This window comes from Arvicola amphibius, chromosome 12 (assembly GCF_903992535.2).
Source record: "Arvicola amphibius chromosome 12, mArvAmp1.2, whole genome shotgun sequence".
Lineage (NCBI taxonomy): Eukaryota > Metazoa > Chordata > Mammalia > Rodentia > Cricetidae > Arvicola > Arvicola amphibius.
The window spans coordinates 8,380,225-8,400,276 of NC_052058.2; positions in this window are offsets into that span (position 1 = coordinate 8,380,225).

A 20,052-nucleotide genomic window follows, 5' to 3' on the forward strand; every position below is an offset into this window, starting at 1 on the left:
TGAAGTCTTTCTTTCTTTCTTTCTTTCTTTCTTTCTTTCTTTCTTTCTTTCTTTCTTTCTTTCTTTGTTTTGAGACAAAGTCTCACTATGTAGCTCTACCCATCCTGAAACTCACTATATAGATCAGGCTGGCCTTGAACTCACAGAGATCCACCTGCCCGTCTCCCCAGTGCTGAGATGAAAAGCCGCATGCCACCTTGCCTAGTTGTTCTTCTTTATGACTGGTCATTTGTAGGACCTCAGATCCGAAATCTAGTTTTAAGCATGGCAGCATTTAACTGTGAGCTTGGGAGTTATTGAATTAGTGAGACTCGGTTACTCAACCCTTTAGGAAGCATGCATGAATAACATCCATTCCAAAACTCATTTTCCTCTCGAAAGAGTGTCACTTTCCCTGTGTCTGAGGATCTCTCCTCTGCAGGGATCCTCCAAGCCAGAAGATGTCTGATTAATGAATGACAAACAAGAGATTGTTTGGGATAGGATAAATTTACTTTAAAATCCTGAGCTCTTTAGGGCCAGTGAGACTGGTCAGTGAAGGAACTTCACACTAAATCTAATGACCTCAGTTCAATCCCCGGGACCCACACAGTAGCAGAGAACTGATACCTGCAGGTTTCCCTCTGACCTCCACGCTCATGTTGTGGCACGTGTTCATACTCACATGCTTACACATGCATGTGTACCCACATGTGCATAAATAGATAAACATAAAAACTATTAGAATCTTTCTTTAGAAGACAGCATCTTTTATAATAGCAATTCATATTACATGTCACATGAGTCGGGCTGTGGTGGCATGCTCCTTTAATCCCAGCACTTGGAGAAGGCCAAGGCAGGCAGATATCTGAGTTCCAGGCCAGCCGGGTCTAGAGAGCAAGTCCTAGAACAGCCAGGGCTACACAGAGCAACCCTGTCTCAAAATGTGTGTGTGTGTGTGTATAAATGTTATATACATATATGTGAATATATATGGCACATACGCTCTATGACGCAGGCTCAGTACTGTGTAAATAATTTTCTAAGTTGGCTTTCATGAGAGTCCCCCTTGGACACCATCCTAATGAATGGTTATGTCTTTATCAAGTATCCTTCTCCAGGACAGAATCTAAGCTCTACAAAAAAAAAAAAAAGCTACTCCTGTTTTAAATGAGGCTTTCAGGCACCCGACTCTCTTTCTTCACTTAAGATGATAAGTCGGACGGTGGCTTGGAGGCTGAGTGCACTTCGTTTGCATGAGGTCCTCAACACGGAAGGGGTCAAGGACAGGAAGCGTGTTCTAAGATGGCTTGCTCTTCTGCAGGGGGAGGAGAAACAGGAGAGAAGGCAACACAGAATATGGCATTTCCCTGAACGGGCTCCACAAAATGTCCAGGGGAAGCAGGACTCTTCTCCAGTGAGGTTGAGGATTATACCTTTTGTTTCCAGTGTTAAATGGCTATTGCCAAAAACATAAATAGGGTAAAGAAATAATAATTCAGAAAGAGGGGGAAATTGAAGCTGAAACATATTTTATACATATATATTATCTCATGGGATGAAATATACATAAATAGAGGGACACATCATTTTAATTAGTACCTGGTGAGCACAGAAGTACTTGACTCAATACTAATGATCTTGATACTGGCGCTGAACCAGAACTAATGTCAAAAATTTGCAAAAATTCAAAGAACATCACCCATAATATCAATGTGTCCTAACACCAAGGTCATTCTCTAATGATGGAATTTTATCCACCTACATAATTTATGTGTAAATGAAGAGTATGGATACTTGACGTGTCTGAAAGAAAGGGAGAGGAAAAAACCCACCATTTTCAAGTTTCTGCTCCGAGACAGTGTTCTCCTCAACGTAATTCCAAATCATAGCACATCTCCAAAATCTCTCGAGAGAGTGACCTCAGAACAGCCTCTCTCCCTCTGAATTACCAATTACTGTCTTTTATACTTCCTCCTGAACTGGATAAAAGCTACCCATCTCGAACTTATCAGAAAATACGTTATAACTCTGGAGCTGAGAGTCAAAGGAGTTTTTCCTTAAACCGTCAACTCCAGGGTAGTGGCCTTTTTTCTAAAGGCTGGAAAATCTACCTTGGTCTTTGTTTGAAGATTTTATCTGAGGAAGCAGTCCACCTGCTGTTCCTGTGACTCTGGGTACCAGGGTCAGTCTTCTGTTTTGAATGCATGTCTTTCAAACTAGCCTCAGGACACTAAGTAGAGTCATGGGAAGGTGTCAGAGAGGCACCGTCTAAAACGAAGCTGCGAACCTTCAGATATCTTCTGAGCAGAGGTGGCTGTGGGTGCTAGGGATGTGTGAAGCAAGCAAGCGAGTGAGTGAGCCTCTAAGCCCTGCCTTCATTGCAGCCCCTTTTGTAAAACCCTCTGTAAAACCATCATATCAGAGCGCTAATGGACATTAGTAGCAAGAGCGAGCAAGGTAGAAAGCCCATCGGCTCAATTACCAAGGACAAAAGATGCGTGGCCCGTCGCATGTGCAGAGATCTCTACCATACGGTGAATACAGGTGGTCTCACCATCCCCACCCCACCCTAGGACCCAACCCCAGGACCTCATGCTTTCTCCCAGGTATCGCTTGCTGGTTTCCCACACAGCCTTCTTATCCTTTTGATAAGATGGCGGAAACAGCCCAGAGAGGTGAAATAACTCCTCCAAGGTCACAGAGCGTCTAAGTAGCAGAGTTAGGATGCAAACTTTGTTTCCTGGGCTGCTGGGATCTCTGATTTTCATGCCACCTGCCTAAGGAGGGGGTGATCCCAGCATGTGAAGCCCTGTGTTCTCACTGGGAGGTCAGAGAATAAAGAAATCATTGAACCCCTGAATTAAAAGCCTCAAACGGGGACATTACAGTGAGGAACTGGGGGATGGAGGAAGTTCCGACTAGAAATGAATAGCCCTGTGAATTGTGGCTCCTTAATGGGAAGAAGGCACAGAGACAGGAGGATCAGAGGTGAGACTGGGGGGAGGGAGATCTGAGCCCCATAGAAACAGAATCGGTGCAGGAAGAGCTGCTGATTCCAGAGTGGGAGCAAAGAAGGGCAGAGCAGCCCAAGCCGGCGCTTGCAGCCCTTGTTTCCGAGCGACTGGTTGCTGACTGTGGGACGCTATGGCTTACGTTTCACCTTCACATTTATACCGCGCTCTTCGCCCAGAACATCATTCTCTGAGCTGAAAGAAATGGGAGTGAGCCGTTGTGCAGTGGTGCATGCCTGCTCCGCTTATTAAAACGTGGGGAGAAGGCAATATTTCACCCCCCAGAAATAAAAAAAAAAAGAAGGAAAGAAAAGGAAAGATAGACAAGTGAGAGCGGCTAATCCATCGGAAGAAATTAGCAGGCAGAGTCTGTAGCTGTTTGAAATGATGAACGAGGCTGAAATGGCTACACAGGCTAACATGCACTTGGATAATTACTCCAAGCTCTCGGGCTAAAATCTGTCTTGGAGGAGCTGGAAGGCTTTGATGACTCAATTTCAATGGGCATGCTTATGAAATACATAGTAAAACCTATTAAAATTGAAATTGTTCTTGGTAGGTATTCTGTGACTAGGCTGGTGACCCTGTCAGGCGGCTTTTTAATAAGGTACACACTATTTTTATTCTCAGAGTGGCATGCACTCCAGCTGCTCCCATACTCGGTTTTAACCCTGTATGGACCTGCCTGGGGTTTCCCCACATGTGAATGCTAAGCAGTCTGCTTTCTCTTTATATAAAATGATGACTTTCCAGTTGAATGTGGATATGGTTGCCTTTCAGTCTATGTTTCTTTATTACTCTGGGATATTTTTCTGCTCCAAAGACAAGGTCTTGCTTTGTTTATATTTTTATTGGGGGGGGGGGCATTTGGGCCATAGGGCATATGCAGGTAACAGCTCCTAGGAGTAAGTTCTCTCCTTCCACCGTGTGGGTTCCTGGGATTGAACTCACATCATCAGGCTTGGTGGCAAGCACTTTTACCTGCTAGGCCATCTTGCCAGCACAAGAAGGATTTGTTGGCAAGGTTTATCATTCCTCTGTGGAAACATTTGTAAAGATTTTTATACTATGTATCCACCCGTCTAAATCAACTTTGTTATCAGGTCAGTGGTTATTGTGCTGTGCTGTGGCCACAATTAAACTACTCATGTAGATGATGTCCAACCATAATCCAAAACAAAAACTAAATTTACAAATGAATTAAAATGACGTCATTGTTTTAAGGAACCCTCCTCCCAAGCACCATAGCAGCTCAAGGGATTCTCAGGTTGCAATATTCAAAGGGTGGTATCCAGACCACAGCTCAAGGACCCAGGAGCCTGCAGGCTGCCTCAGACTCCAGAATCCTCGTAGTTATTACAAGATTCCAAGATCATACGCACTCATAGGAAAGCTTGTGGCTCACTCTGCTCGTGCTCACTGTTTCTGATCCATCTGTCTGCTAAGTGCTCATCCGAGTGTTTCTCATGTAATACGTGCTCGTGGGCCAGTGAGATGGTCCAGAGGGTGAGAACACTGGACACACAAGCCTGGTGAACCATTTGGTCCCCAGAACCAGCTCCTGCAAACTGTCCTCTGACCTCCAGAGGCAAGCTATGCCATTAGAGTACAGGCAAACACGCACACTCTCTCTCTGTGTCTGTCTGTCTTTCTCTCTCTGTCGCTCTCTATGTCTTTCTCGCTCTGTATCTCTCTGTTTTTCTCTCTGTCTCTTTCTCTCTCTGTTTCTCTTTCTTTCTCTCTCTCTCAATGTTTTAAGACAAGTTTGAAGAAGACTACTTATGCACAGAATCGATCCCTTTATTCAAAAAATGTATAAAGAGACCCAAAACTATGACAAAGAAACTGAACAGCACACAGATGCTACACAAAACCAGAGAACACAGAGGCAAGCTGAAATATAATTAATTTTCCAATTAATCCTCTCAGAGACCTCAGAAGCAAAACTGTGATTCACAAAAGAACAGGCTTCTCCGAGAGCGAGCCAGCGACAGAAGATGAATGAGCACTATGATTGAAAACTAGAACTTTCCAAATGAAAGATCAGTTTCACAAAGACAAAAAAAAAAAAAAGAAAGACTGGAAATGAATACAGAAGCCAGTGCGGCATGGAGAACCTTGGGGAGAGGACGGAAATGTGCTCCCTACCCATTCCTTGAGCAAGCATCCACTGGATGGCTCTGCCAGGCAAGGGCATTAAATGTGCCAGTGAACGGGAAGTGGGAAGCCCTCCTGGCTGCTAGCACTGAGGAGGTGAAAATAGCGTAGATTAAAACGAAGAGAGGAGACAAGTCACAAGGAACTTCAAAGGAGAGAACAGAGAAAATAGAATATACCAGAAAACTGAACAGTGCCTTAAGCAACCATTTGATTCCCATAAGTTCCGATTTCTGTTTTTCCTGGCTGGCTGTCATCAGTTGTTAAAGCCCACGGGGTAGCTGGTAAAGCCCACCACCGCTTAGCTGTCCTTCCAGGTAGGAACCTGAATGCTCTCTAACTCTGAGCTACTGCCAGTCACGTATACACATCCATATTCTTCATCCTTGCTTGACCCACTCCTCAAAACCCTCATAGCCTTCACCTTGACCCATCTTTGGCTCCGGGGTTACATCATGGAGTATTTGCGTATTCTTTCCAGCTGAGTCACAGCCTTAGAAATCTTAAACTCTATGCCGAAACTCCGCAGCACTCCAACCTTCCCTTCCTTCTGCTCTATCCCAGGAGTCCCCAGTGCTGTGAACTGTTCCTGCTCTCTCTTCCACTAAAGCCCTCCTGGACCCATGGTGGATCACAAGAACCCTAGTGCTCTTGCTTTCCCACCAGCCTCTTCATCTGGTGAGATGTGGACCCTTGTTGGCCAACCTCCCAAACCCAAGCCTTGGGCTTTTAGAGAAAAAAAGCAAGAAATCATTTAACTCTTGAAAGCCTCTGACTTCGTTATCACTCTGAAATCAACCCTTTCCTTCTCACCCACCCATCTGTTCTCTCCTTTCTTTCAACGTATTTCAACCTCCCACCACTGTCCTTCCACTCCCTCGCCCCTCTGGCTTAAGCATCGTGCCCTTCCCCACTCTTGTTTTGGGTTTCTGCTCTTCAGTCCTGTCTGTGTCCTTAGCAAGCAGCCCTCTCCAGCCAACTCTATGGCCTTGACTTCTTAGTCATCCCCTTTCTTCTTTTTCTTATGTCTTCAGTTCTTTTTCCCTCTTTTCTCTCTTTTCTGGTTTACTGATTTCACCCTAAAATTATAGCCTCACTTCGCTCAGACAAAAAGGGAACAACCAAACTTAACTCATTACCATCCCGTTTTGGAATCAAAATTCTTCCATGGTGTACTTTCATTTCATATCTTCAACACTCAACTCAACTCATTGCATGTCTGACTTCTGTCAACCAATTGCACAGGCTGATGTGTTTGTCGCCTCCTATTTCCAAGTCTGAATTGGCATCTTATCAAATTCCTCTACGGTATCTGGTCTTTATTTCTCTCTTTGCAACCAAACTCTATTGTGCTGGCTGTCCTCTCTAACCATTTCCTTGGTATTTCTGCACTTAACCCAAGGCCTAATAAAAAATTTTAATGTTTTTTCTTTGGTGATCATATTTACTCACTTCTCAAGGGAGTAGGAGACTAAGTGTGTATGAAGGGCAGATGAGGAGTCCTTAGCCAGCAAGAATGTACCGGGAAGTCTGTGGGCTGCATTAAGACTAGAGGCAGCAGATTTAGACTCCTTCTAACTCCTCCAATCATGTTACTCTAATCATGTTCATCCCCATACTGGCTCCTCTATTTATACCCATCCTGATTATTCTAACCTTGTCCATGTCCACCCTAGCTCCTCCAATCATATCATACTCATCTTGGCCCCTCTAATCATTACCATGCCAATCCTTATTCCTCTAATATACATCCCGATTTTTCTTCTCAAGTTCATGCTCATCCTGGATCCTCTTATTATGTTCATGCTTATCCTGGTTCCTGAACTTATATCTGGATTCACTTTGATTCCTCTAATGATGTCCATGTTCATGCTGGTTCCTCTAAGTAATTCATACTCATCCTACTTCCTCTAATTTGTATCTATACTTATCCTGATTCCTCTAAAAAGCAACATATTCATTGTATACTGCTGCCATTTGAGCCTGTAATCACAATGGACATGGAAAAGTGACATGTGTGATAGAAGCTGCAGGATGCAAATATTTTATTTTCATCAGTGAATATGTGTAATTTATTGCATCACTCTCTGTTCATTTGGGAGGATTTGGTGTTAATGAAAAGAAAAGCATACAAGCACCCTAATCCCTTTACCTGCCGCAAGGTCTCATTCCCTGAGGACTGTAGAACACAGTTCTGTCGTTGGCGTCTTCTACATGAGGGTTTTATACTGCTGCAGTATTTGTGGCTTAGTCAATGCTCATAAAACAGACACAGCAACTAACAGAAAGTAGAGATTTATTGCTGAAGAGTTAAGTCTCTAAGACTTTTTATGTGTTTATTTTTATGGTCATGTTATCAGAAATTACACAACCTTTTTATTTCTCTTTCAGGAAAAAAGGAGAGTGAATATTTTTTAAAGTCACAGGGGCACAGTTGTGTTTCTGTTTTTATTTGCTTGCCATTTGGAATTGTGCTTTTTTTTCAATTTATTCACTACCAAAGCACGGTTTAGATTGAGTCTGTGATATACAAATATGACATGTGTTTACCTTTGTTGAGAGAGATGTTATATTTTCAGTTCAAAAGACGTTTTCCAGCTAAGTGTGGGAGTCCTCTAGCGTGATCCTTGCACTTGGGAGATAAGAGGTAAGTGGATCAGAGCTTAATGCCATACTGAGCTATGTAGAAAATGTGGGTCTGCTCTAATTCTGTTTACTAATAGATTCTCTGTTTGGGGACAAGTTGAATATTCACTCCACTGAGGCGCTACAGTTTCCTAGGTCAGTGTCACTTCTTTGTATGAATCAGTCAGTGCCAATCTATGAATCTTAGCATTGAACATAAAATAGTCAAGCTGGAGTTTGCCACTGTCCACGCTCAGTAAGCAGCCGCACAGCAGATGTTCACATATACCAGATGTGGCCAACCTTTCGATGCTATAACACAACTCCTGTCATCTCCAAAGTACACATTAAAAAACATGTAAACGGTTTACAAAGTAACTGCAAAACACATCCTAATACCTTAAGTAGCTTATGAATTTTCTGTGCTGAGAACATGCGTAGATATCCTGTGACACATATGTATCATTAAATAAACTTCTCAGCTCCCCATTTAAGGAGCAAAACATGATAGGTAGCATTCTTAAATTAAGGAAAAATACTAGGTAAGCCACATTGAATCATAAAAATGAATAGGATTTCTTTGAGACCCATAAGTCATCTTATTTCATTAATTCAACACTCTCAAATTTTTGTAATAAACTATCCACTTGACTTTATTTTAAAAACTATATGCCCAGAGGACTTTGTGTTTTTAAAGTAATAACCCATAATATTTATCCATATAAACAGCTAAAATCTTTACTTCACGTCCTTCTTAAGAAGTTAAAAATACAAAATCTAACTGATAGATATACCCCACCCCAATATGACAATATGAAAAAATATTTACTTAAGTCAGCATATTTAAAAGATTTTAAAATTAGCTTTATAGAAGAGCATATATCAGAAAATGTAAAAATTATTCTATTTGCATGTGCAACAGATGCATACAACAAAATTGAAATTAAATACAATACAAAAGACAAAATTAAATAAAACTTTTAGAAATTTAAGGATGCAAATCTCTGTGAAGGAAATTAAAGACTCCCCAGGGGGTATAGATAAGGGTGTGCAATCTCCAGGGGTTAAAATGAGGGTGTGACATCCCCTGGAGTATAATGAGGGTGTGCAATCCCCAGGGGGCATAGATGAGGGTGTGAAGTCTCCAGGGGTACAGATGAGGGTGTGAAATCTCCAGAGGTACAGATGGGGGTGTGCAATCTCCAGGGGTACAGATAAGGGTGTGAAATCCCCAGGGGTTATAGATGAGGGTGTGCAATCTCCAGGGGGTATAGGTGAGAGTATGAAATCTCCACGGGGGTATAGATGAGGGTGTGAAATCTCCAGGGGGTATAGATGTGGGTGTGAAATCCCCCGAGGGTATAGATGAGAATGTGAAATCCCCAGGGGTATAGATGAGGGTGTGCAATCCCCAAAGGGCATAGATGAGGGTGTGCAATCCCCAGGGGGCATAGATGAGGGTGTGCAATCCCCAAAGGGCATAGATGGGGGTGTGCAATCCCCAGGGGGCATAGATGAGGGTGTGCAATCCCCAAAGGGCACAGATGAGGGTGTGCAATCCCCAGGGGGCACAGATGAGGGTGTGCAATCCCCAAAGGGCATAGATGGGGGTGTGCAATCCCCAGGGGGCATAGATGAGGGTGTGCAATCCCCAAAGGGCACAGATGAGGGTGTGCAATCCCCAAGGGGCACAGATGAGGGTGTGCAATCCTCAGGGGGCATAGATGAGGGTGTAAAAGCACTGGGTTTAGTTCTTTTAGTTCTACCAAATAAGATCTGAGAGTTTGTCTTGAATCAATTTGTGGATTTTTACAAATCCTTTCAAAATTTCATGAATTTATTTTGTGCCTTTGTCCCATAACTGTGTTTTCCATGAAGAATAAGTAAGTTAAAAATCATCTTAGGGGTGGGGGGCAGTTTATATAACAATATGTCTATCTATAGATTGATCTATAATTTACCTTATAATCGATCTATTATCTATCACCCATCTACCTATTCACCGTCAGTTATCTCATATATATATGTACACACACACACATACACACACACACATACACACACACACGAGACACACCACAGACCACACCCACAGACACACAGACACACAGACACAGAGACACAGAGACACACACACAGACACAGAGACACAGAGACACACACACAGACACACACAGACACACACACAGACACACACACAGAGACACACACAGACACACAGAGACACACACACAGACACACACAGACACAGACACACACAGACACACAGAGACACACACACAGACACAGACACACACAGACACACAGAGACACACACACACAGAGACACACACACAGACACACACACAGACACACAGAGACACACACACAGACACACACACAGACACACACAGACACACAGACACAGACACACAGAGACACACACACAGACACACAGACACACACACAGACACACAGAGACAGAGACACAGAGACACACACACAGACACACACACATACACACACAGACACATATACACATACACACATTCACATATACACATATACACACACATACACACACACACACATATACACACACATACACACACATACACACACACACATATACACACACATACACCCACACGCGCGCACGCACACACACACACGCGCGCACACACACACACATTTATCTATTTACAAAAGTCAGCAGAGGAAAAGTAGAAAATGATGGAAGAATTTTTGTGCATTAAAAATTATGTCTTTATGAAACTAAAATAATAAAAACATGGATTAAGCTGTTATTCAGGACAATGGAGCAATGACTGTATTAGAATGCTCTCAATGATACCTGTTTCATGTAGGAATTTAACATATTACAGGTGTTTTTTAATCATGTTTATGTGCACGAGTCTGTTGACTGCTTGTATTTATATGCACTGCATACATGCCTGGTTCCCACGGAGACTAGAGAGGATGCTGTATCCCTGGATCTGGAGTGGATTGGAAGTGTTATTTTTATTTCACCTAATCTTTGTAGTAACTCTTTATCTCAGCTAGTGACATCCCACTTTTTCAAGGTAAGGAAACAGATGAGCGGAGGCAAAGTGGGTTGTCCAGCTCTCACTGCTAGAAAGTAAGTTTAAAAGTAGGCACAGAAATATATTGGTTTATAATCCCAGCACTGGGGAAGCTGAGACACGCAGATCCCTGGGGCTCACTAACCAGCCTGTCTAGCCTGCTCAGGAAGCTGTTGGCCAATGAGATGAAAATACATAGTGGGTTGCCTCTGAGAAATAATAGCTGAGGTTGACATCCATATGCACATGTACCATGTACATATGTGCACTCAGAACTGCACAGAAGTGGGGGACACAAGCAAAAAACTGGAATTCTATCTCAGAAGTGCCTGGTTAGTCTCTGCTGTCAGCAACTGTTCATATTTTTCTTATAAAACAGTGTAGTTGTGTGTACTTCATTGTGCCCTAAGAAAGCTTGAAGACATAAATGCTAAATATATAAAGATTTAGAGGAAGCATAAAGGTGTGTTTGGCCTATTAGCACATGCTTATTATTAACTAGATCTTACAACTTAAATTAACCCATAATTCATGTCTATGTTTAGCCGTGTGCTTTGGTACCTTTTCTTGGTAAGGCATTCTCATTTGCTTCCTCTGCATCTGGCTGGTGACTGCGTTTCCTCTTCCCAGAATTCTCCTAGTCTGGTCACCTTGCCTTTACTTCCTGCCTGGTTACTGGCCAATCAGCATTTTATTAAACCAATAAGAGTGACAAATCTTTACACTATACAAGACCATTGTTCCACAGCACTCCTAGATGATATCAGCTCCACAAAGCACTGTGAATGAAGCAAGCAAGTCCTGGAAGAAAGGGATAAGGAGAGGCCAGTACTTCTGAGTTCTATCTTCTAATCTTTGCAAACAATATAGGAATAGTCTACCCAGGAATCTCAATACTCCTCACAAGTAATAGGTACAACTTTAAATCCATAATCCACCTTTTTCTTCTAAGGTGACTTTTCTTCTATTTCCCACCCCCTTCTCTCTCTCTCTCTCTCTCTCTCTCTCTCTCTCTCTCTCTCTCTCTCTCTCTCTCTCTCTCTCTCTCTCTCTCTCTCTCTCTCTCTCTCTCTCTCTGTGTGTGTGTGTGTGTGTTACTAGTAAATATAGACTACAATGCCACCCCCTCCCTACAGACTAAGTCAAAATTCCCAAGCTCCTTCTGTTCTTTCTCGCTGCTGCATTGTACTTAACGGTTTCTGGGGGCTGGGGAGGACAGTTTGGTGTGTAAGCACTGTACAAGCACAAGGATCTGAGCTGGAACCCCAACTCCAGCACAACAAAAGCTGGGCACCGAGGCATCTGAGACCCCAGTGATGGGGAGGCAGAAATCAGTGGATTAGCCAATCAGGGAGGCCTAAATTCCATTAAGAGACCTTGTCTCAGGAAAGAAGGAGGGAAGTATTAGAGGAAGACACCTGGTGCCCGATGTTGACCTCTGACCTACACACACACACACACACACACACACACTGGTATGTGCATCCCCCAATACACAAATGCACGCATAAATATGTCACACGTGCACACACACACACACACACACTGATAATAAATTAAATACTCAGTCTATAGTACAGTAATCCCTGTTTTATTATTGGTCATTCAGCATCTTCCTTTCAGATAAAAGTATTTTATAGAACACAAAATTACTTTATCCTAATCGATTGTAATATTGAAAAATAACACCTCCAAGACTAGATGTCTGTACCACGTAGGTAAATTTTAATCAAACATGACAGAGTTGGGGGAGAAAGCAATGTCAGACTCATAAAAGCCAGCTGATTGGTGGAAGCAAATGTGAAAGCTGACTGAGTTCAATCATTTTAGCTGTTTGGGGTTTGCCGTGATGCTAATGTCACCGAGTTATTTTCAATGACTTCAAGGAGCACATTTATGGTTTTGTTACAGATTAGGAAAATCAGAGTTTACTGACCTCATCACCGACCTTCCCAGGACCTGAGTGGAAACCCCCCTTTGCACAGATCGTGTGAATGTGAACGCGGAACACATTCTCAGCCCCTGATGGAGGAGAGATGAAAGGCACCTGTGCAGAAAACAATCCACCTGCGTCATTTGGTTGAAATGGCGCTGCCTTTCACAAGCAGGTTGCACTGCTCCTCCACGGAGTTGAGCGCTGGAGTGTTTGACATATAAACCTGATCAAACCTCATCAGCAAGAAGCACCCTAGTCTTAAGGGGGACACCCCTCCTCCAAGGGCCTCTGGAGCCCATTTGCCTATCAATTTGTAGGTAAATACAGGACAACTGTGTGCTTCAGGCTCAGCCGCTCTTGGTAGGAGAAAATAACAGTCCAGGGTATGCAAACCGGCGTGGAAACCTAAGAGAAAAGAAATGTGGCCTTGGGAAGATGTGACTGTTAGATTCACTGGAAATGAGATTTCTGTCGTGTTCAAAAATCATGGTGGAATTATGTCCACTTCCCTCGTGGTTCCTAGAAAATCCACAAGGAGGAATTCTTGTTTGTACTATTGTTTCTAAATGCTAAAGATGTGTTCAATGACATATTCCATTCAATGTCAAAATGCGTTAAAATTCACTTTATAGGGAACCAAGGTACAAATGCGTGCCTGTTAAGGAACACAGGACATAGCAGGACACCCTCTTTTCCTCCTTGTCAATCATGTGACAGACAGCTGGGGAGGGGACCTTCAGCAGCTACTGCTGCCTGAGTTTTGTTTATTTCATTTGATCCCACACTTAGAATTGTTCTGGGTAAGTGTGCATTATTCCTTGACTTCTAAGAATCAGATCCAACTTAACCAAGATCTTATAGAAATTAAATTGCTAAATTAGAATAAAAATGTTGGTTCACCATGCACCTACATGATTCATTTTCTAATAGAACATGGGGGGTTTTTTGGTTGTTTTTTTTTTTCCTTGACAAGGAGCAGATGCATCTTACACGGGAGAACTGTCAGTTTCCAGGATCTTGCCATGGCTTCACTTGGGCCTGTTGGCATGGGTTCAGGGTTAACCTGAGTACACACACACACGCACACACACACACACACACACACACACACACACACACACACACAGCTCTCATCCAGTGTCCTAAAGGAGTGAAGAAGTCATTGAGGGGTCGTAGCTTGGTGTCCAGTGACAGCAAAGAGACCCTGGATAGGCGTCTAGAAACCCTTGACAATAAATACCATCCTGATTTCCCCTACACCCCTCTCTGAGAACTTTCCATGTGAACCTAAGGCTGAAAGTTAACGCTCTTTTTCTGCCTTACAGGTTACCCTGCTTCTCTCTCTTAGATCTTGGCCAAATCCCTTCATGGTTTCCAAACCTGTTTTGAGTGTAACATTCCTACATTAAACCTACTTCAGTGTGTGATAAAAAAAAAAAAATAGCCCACTCAACCCAACAGAGAGGTTAATCTGTGATTAATCCCAGAACTTTGGAGGCTCAAATAAGAGTACTGTGTGTTTTAGGTGCTGTGATACATAGCAAAACCCTGTATCAAACACACAAACAATAACATAATCAACTTGTAGATTTTTCATAAAAACAACCGTATTCAATTATGGCGAGAATCATAGCAAAACTCATTTGTACCAGAAACAGATGACAATGTTAAGTCGTTTCATTCACAGAATCCCCAACACAGTTTTAATTTGAATCAAAATAAACAGCCAAGTGATTGAGTTATCTATAAAAACAGACCCCCACAAATAAGAACTGTAACATATTATAAAATTCGTGGGACACTACTCACGACCAAGGGAGCATTACAAAGAATGTGTCTGCTAAAAGACATATTCTAAATAAAAGCAAATTATAAAGCATATTTCTTTTGCTTTTAATGACCATTATGTCTGTGTGTGTGTTTGTGTGTGTGTGTGTGTGTGTGTGTGTGTAAATACATGAGAATAATATATACTGCCTTTTCTGTTTCATTTGTTCCAATTGTCTAACCACTGGTAAGAGAAAACAATATTAAGAATCCCTTTATTCCCAATCATCGTAACATACATGATATGAAAAGATGCAAATAATTTTCTGATCATATTCTTGAGGAGCTTTGTGCGTGATAAACAAGACAACATCTATTAAATGAAATATTGAAGATAAGCAATTAAAGCTGAATTCTCCACCTTGCCCAGTAATTTGAGTATTCCTATTTATAAATATCCAAATAAATCATATCAATAAAGATGGAAAATAACTTGTTACTTCCAAATGTTTCTATGTGTGTTTATATAAATACGTGTGTGTTTATCTATCTCTAGTCCATCCAGTTCAATCAATAACTAATGGTCAAGCAAAAAAGCCCATTTGTCTATGATGGCTCTTAGTATCAGCAAAACAATGGGAATTCTCGGCCTAGACGAGGTCTGCTCGGGACCCAACTTTTCTTTCACATACTTTGCCTATGTGGAATATTGATCTAAAGTACTTCCTTCCCTCTGGCCTGTTAGTGCACATGTATTCATATATAAATATATGTCATATATATGTGCATATACATTATATATACACAACATATATATATATATATATATATATATATATATATATATTCTCAACCAATCAGGAGGCTGAGGCAGGCAGACTGTAAAGTAAATCCAAGGACTTCCTGGGCCTACATAACTGATTCAAAGTCAACCTAGGAAACTTAGTGGGACCCTGTCCTCAAAATACAAAATTAAAATGTTTTTTCAAAAGTGTTTCTGGCTGGTGAGCTGACTGCATAAGTCAAGACATTAGTGTCACAAGTTTAAAGATCTGAACTTGGTCCCAGAGTGATACAAAGATGCCAGGAGAGATTCAAATTCACAAAGTTGTCCTCTGGTCTCTACACACACGCTGTGGCATGTATACCCTCCCTTCCATGTGAAAATAAATGTACACATACACACACAAACACACGTGTGCGAGTGCGCATAAATATAACACAGATTAAGTCTGGCTGTCATTCAGTGGTAGACTATCTGCCTAGTATATTTTAGTACTGGAAGAGAAAGCTTCCCAACACACATAATTTTTGTAAAATACTTGTCATAAATCTTAACAATTAAGTACAAAATAATGCTTTTGTTGTCCATATTTCTTTGGAGAATTATGACAAAACACAATTAAAAAATCACAAATGAAAATGGGGAGTTTGAAAAGACTAAGAACTCGTTGGTGTGAATTCCACAATCTAGTCAGAGGAGGGAAGGGTTAAAAAGAAAACGCCCTAAAGCTTAGATGACTTTGGAAACACAGATCAAAAACAAAGAGATGGAAAGTATAATTAACTCCATTACTGCTCAGTCAAATGAAAACAGCCATGACATCCTTCCTTATTTATGACCCCAGCAAGTAGCTGAATTCCACTCCTGGCTATTGCTGTAGAAAACACGGAGTCCCCCAGCCGGAGACACGAAAACAAGCCCCGGAAATTCATGCCACTCGATCATGTTATAGGTGTAAGATTTATGTACAAGTCGCTTTTATGTCTTCTTATAACAATTCTGGTTCCCTAGCAAACCACAGTGTCTGCATAGAAAGCCAGAGTGTCCCAACGTGCATTTAAAATAATAAAATGCAAATTTACTTAAATGCATATTTTGTCTCAGATATGGAATGGTATCAATAATGGTAAAAAAAAAAACTCCATACAATAAACCATTTATATCTATAAAATATAGGTTTCAGAGTTGTCTTCCCTAGTAATTGGAAAATTCATTCATGTGTATATATTTGCTACTGATAACAAAAAAAAAGGAGAGACGGTGTGGGGGTGGGGAGCAAAGACCTACTCACAACCTTTCCTCTTTTTTCTGCTGGTTACCTGATTCCTCTCCTTCCAGGTCATGCCTTGCATTTACCTCATCCCTCACCCAGGGAAGGTGGAGAATAACCTTCCCTTTCTCTGAGGACTGAGAGAGCTTCTTCACCTGGTCTGTCACTCACCTTACCATTCCTTCAGCCTGAGATGGTACCCAGATTGTATAAGCTAGCAAATGTAGGTGCCTGCAAAGAATGTCACTGTGCACCCGAATCCCATTACCCAGAGATACCAGAGACGTCTTTTAGCTTTCTCTACCTGTCTCCAAACCACAGCACTGGCCCTTTATTTAGCTACAAGGCAGCTGTCTGCTTTCCCTAGTTCATTATTTTTTAATGACGTAAAACCTCTTTCCCACTGCTGGTGGGTGTGTCCGCTGAAGCGATCACAGGAATGGCGGTTTGTTTCGACACTTGTCATCAATACAGTTCATGACGCATTGTGAGCAGGAATGTAAACTGGTGTAGCCACTGTAGAAATCAACAGAAGATTCCCCAGAAATCCTATCACATGGTGGAAGCTATTTTCATTGTGGTGAGATCAAGTCGTCAGTCTCTGCAGTGAACAGAGGTGGCGCTGATGAGGCTACAACCCTATCAGATTTGGGTCTGTAAGACTTAGTCAGTTCGTGCCACTCACACATTCTTTTCTTTCTGTTTCCTTTTCATTTTCTCCTCTCCTTGCCCTTTCCTTCCCTTCTCTTCCCTTCTGTTACTTTTCATTTCTCCTTTCTTTTTTTAGTTTTAAAGCAAAGAACTGTTCCCATTGAGTAATCAGTTCCACTATGTGTTTGCAGGACATTGAGGAACCTTCTTCTCCTTGTGACCCTGATAAGATTGGGAAGCACCAAACGGGAAAAACCACGAGGACATCCTACTTTGCTTTTCTTTTGCTTATGCTTGCTTTGCGCAGTGGTGGTTTGAATGAGAAAGCCCCCATAGGCTCAGATGTCTGACTATTTGGTCAACAGCTGGCGGAACTGTTTGCAAAAGATTAGGAGGTGTGACCTTGCTAGATGAGACGTGTCACTGAGGGAAGGCTTTTAGGTTTGCCTATTCTCGGTGTTTTCTCTACCTCTTCTTGTGGCTCAAGATGTGAGCTCTCAGCTGTTCCTGCTACCAAGCCTTCACTTGACCATCATGGACTCTAACCCTTTAGAGCCATAAACACAACTAAATGCTTTCTTTTATAAGTTGCCTTGGTAACTCTTTTATTATAGCAATAGAAAGGTATCTAATACAGGGGAGGTATCAGAAAATGGAGATTATAACTCTTAAAGCCTTAGTCCCCTCTCATTCTTCTCAAGTGGAATACACTGACCTAGCTGCCACAGTCCACTGTCAGCCAATAAATATTTATCATAGAAAATGAATAAAGCAGTCTGTGAGACAGACAAAAGTTCACTGATGTTGGGCACCAAAAGCCACAAGAGCCATATCTGAAAAAGTGTAAAATTTGATAAAAGAGTTCAGAGTATAAAAAAGGTATTTGCAAACTAATTTGTTTTCAGTATAAGACCTTGTATGTAAGTTTCCAACACAGTGAATTTTTACAGCAAAGCTATAAACACTAAAATGGAGATTATGAATGTAATTTATAACACTTGCATAGCTTTCAATTATTCAGGTGCTCAAAGTCCAACAAATTGAATAATGAACACGGGGTAATGAATTGAGCCCTAAGAACTACATAGAAGACCCAGGAAAACCCCCAGCAAGGAATTTGCATACAAGTGAATAGGCCTACAATGAAAGATACATTTTCTCTTTTAAGCCAAAACATAGATGGAGCAGCCATGCAATTGGAATGCCTTCAAAGAAATTCCCACTAAGGCATAAAACTGATGCTCTGTAGTATATCTCAAATGACCAAAACCAAGGATGAGAATCATCAATGGTCTGTTGCATTTTTCTGAGAGTGTGGGTTCTCTAGTTATTTTTAACAACATTGAAGGGAAAATTTGGGCATAAATTATTAAGGACCATTGATTTAGATGTAGCTTAGAGATTTGCTGGCATTTCACAGAATCGAAAGCAGAGTTCTCAACAGTGTTTCATACAAGGTTATGGGTGAGACAGTTAAGCATGAAATGGCTTCTGTTTAGATCCCAGCCCAATAATGCCCACAACATTTTTGTAGGGATGGTGTGCACCAAGCCTCACACCCACTCTCAGCCTCAATGATGCTGCTGACTAACAAGATGCACGCCTGTCAAAACTCCTAGTAAGACTCAAATCAAGTCCTGTGGCCATTCATCTGGCCTACTGGGTGAAGTTTAGAATCACTGTGGACACAAATCCCTCCGAGATTAGGCTAATAAGGTAGGAAGATCCACCTTAAACGTGGGCCACCCCATTCAATGGGTTTAGGCACTGGGCTGACTAAACAGGAGAAAGTGATCTGGGCACAGGGTTCATTAGCTCTCTGCTTCCTGACTGTGGATGCGAGTTACAAGCTGACTCTTGCTCCCACCACTATGTCTTCCCAACTCTCACCATGTTTTCCCCAGCATGACAGAAGGATTCCCTTGAATTGTAAGTCGGCCTTGACCCTTGCTCCCTTGACTTGTTTCTATCAGGTTTTTTTTTTATGATAGCAACACAGCTAACACCATGAAATCTTTTTTTTTTTTTTTTTTTGTTTTTGTTTTTTGTTTTTGTTTTTGTTTTTGTTTTTCGAGACAGGGTTTCTCTGCAGCTTTAGAGCCTGTCCTGGAGCTAGCTCTTGTAGACCAGGCTGGTCTCGAACTCACAGAGATCCGCCTGCCTCTGCCTCCCGAGTGCTGGGATTAAAGGCGTGCGTCCCCACCTCCAACCTCCATCCCCATCATCTATGACTGCACCCTCCTATCCTACTGCAGAAAGTAATCTTATTCAAAGCAACTTGAAAAAAAAAGTCTGTTTTCTAGAAAGAACACATGACATCGTGTGGTGAAAGCACACATGTTCTGAGGAATAAATTCTGGTTTAAAGTTTCTGCTTTATGGTCACAGGGCAGAGAACAAATGCCAGTAGTGTGATCAGCCAGTAATGGGTCGTCTACATCACATGCACACCCCATAGAGCTCAGGACCTCATGCGATAGAGGAGCAGGAAGGAATGCAAGAGCTAGGTGTGAAGAACTAGAATGAAACAGTGTCTTTGGGGAATGGTAGGATGACCGCACAGATGACCTCATGGCAGCTCTGGTGGTCTGCGCAAGATCTGAACAAGATCAAGCAAACAGACATATGTCCACAGAGTTGGCAGGGCTTCAGGAGCCCTGACCCCTCACTGAAGAGCTATGGACAGCTGATGGCTTCTGGGAGAGAGAGACTGAGTTTTCTTTAAGGGTGTGGCTCCCTGTAGGTCAATCACACTCCAGGGCATGGGCCTAAACCAGCGAGTATATGGGTTTTCCTCATTGGAATCAA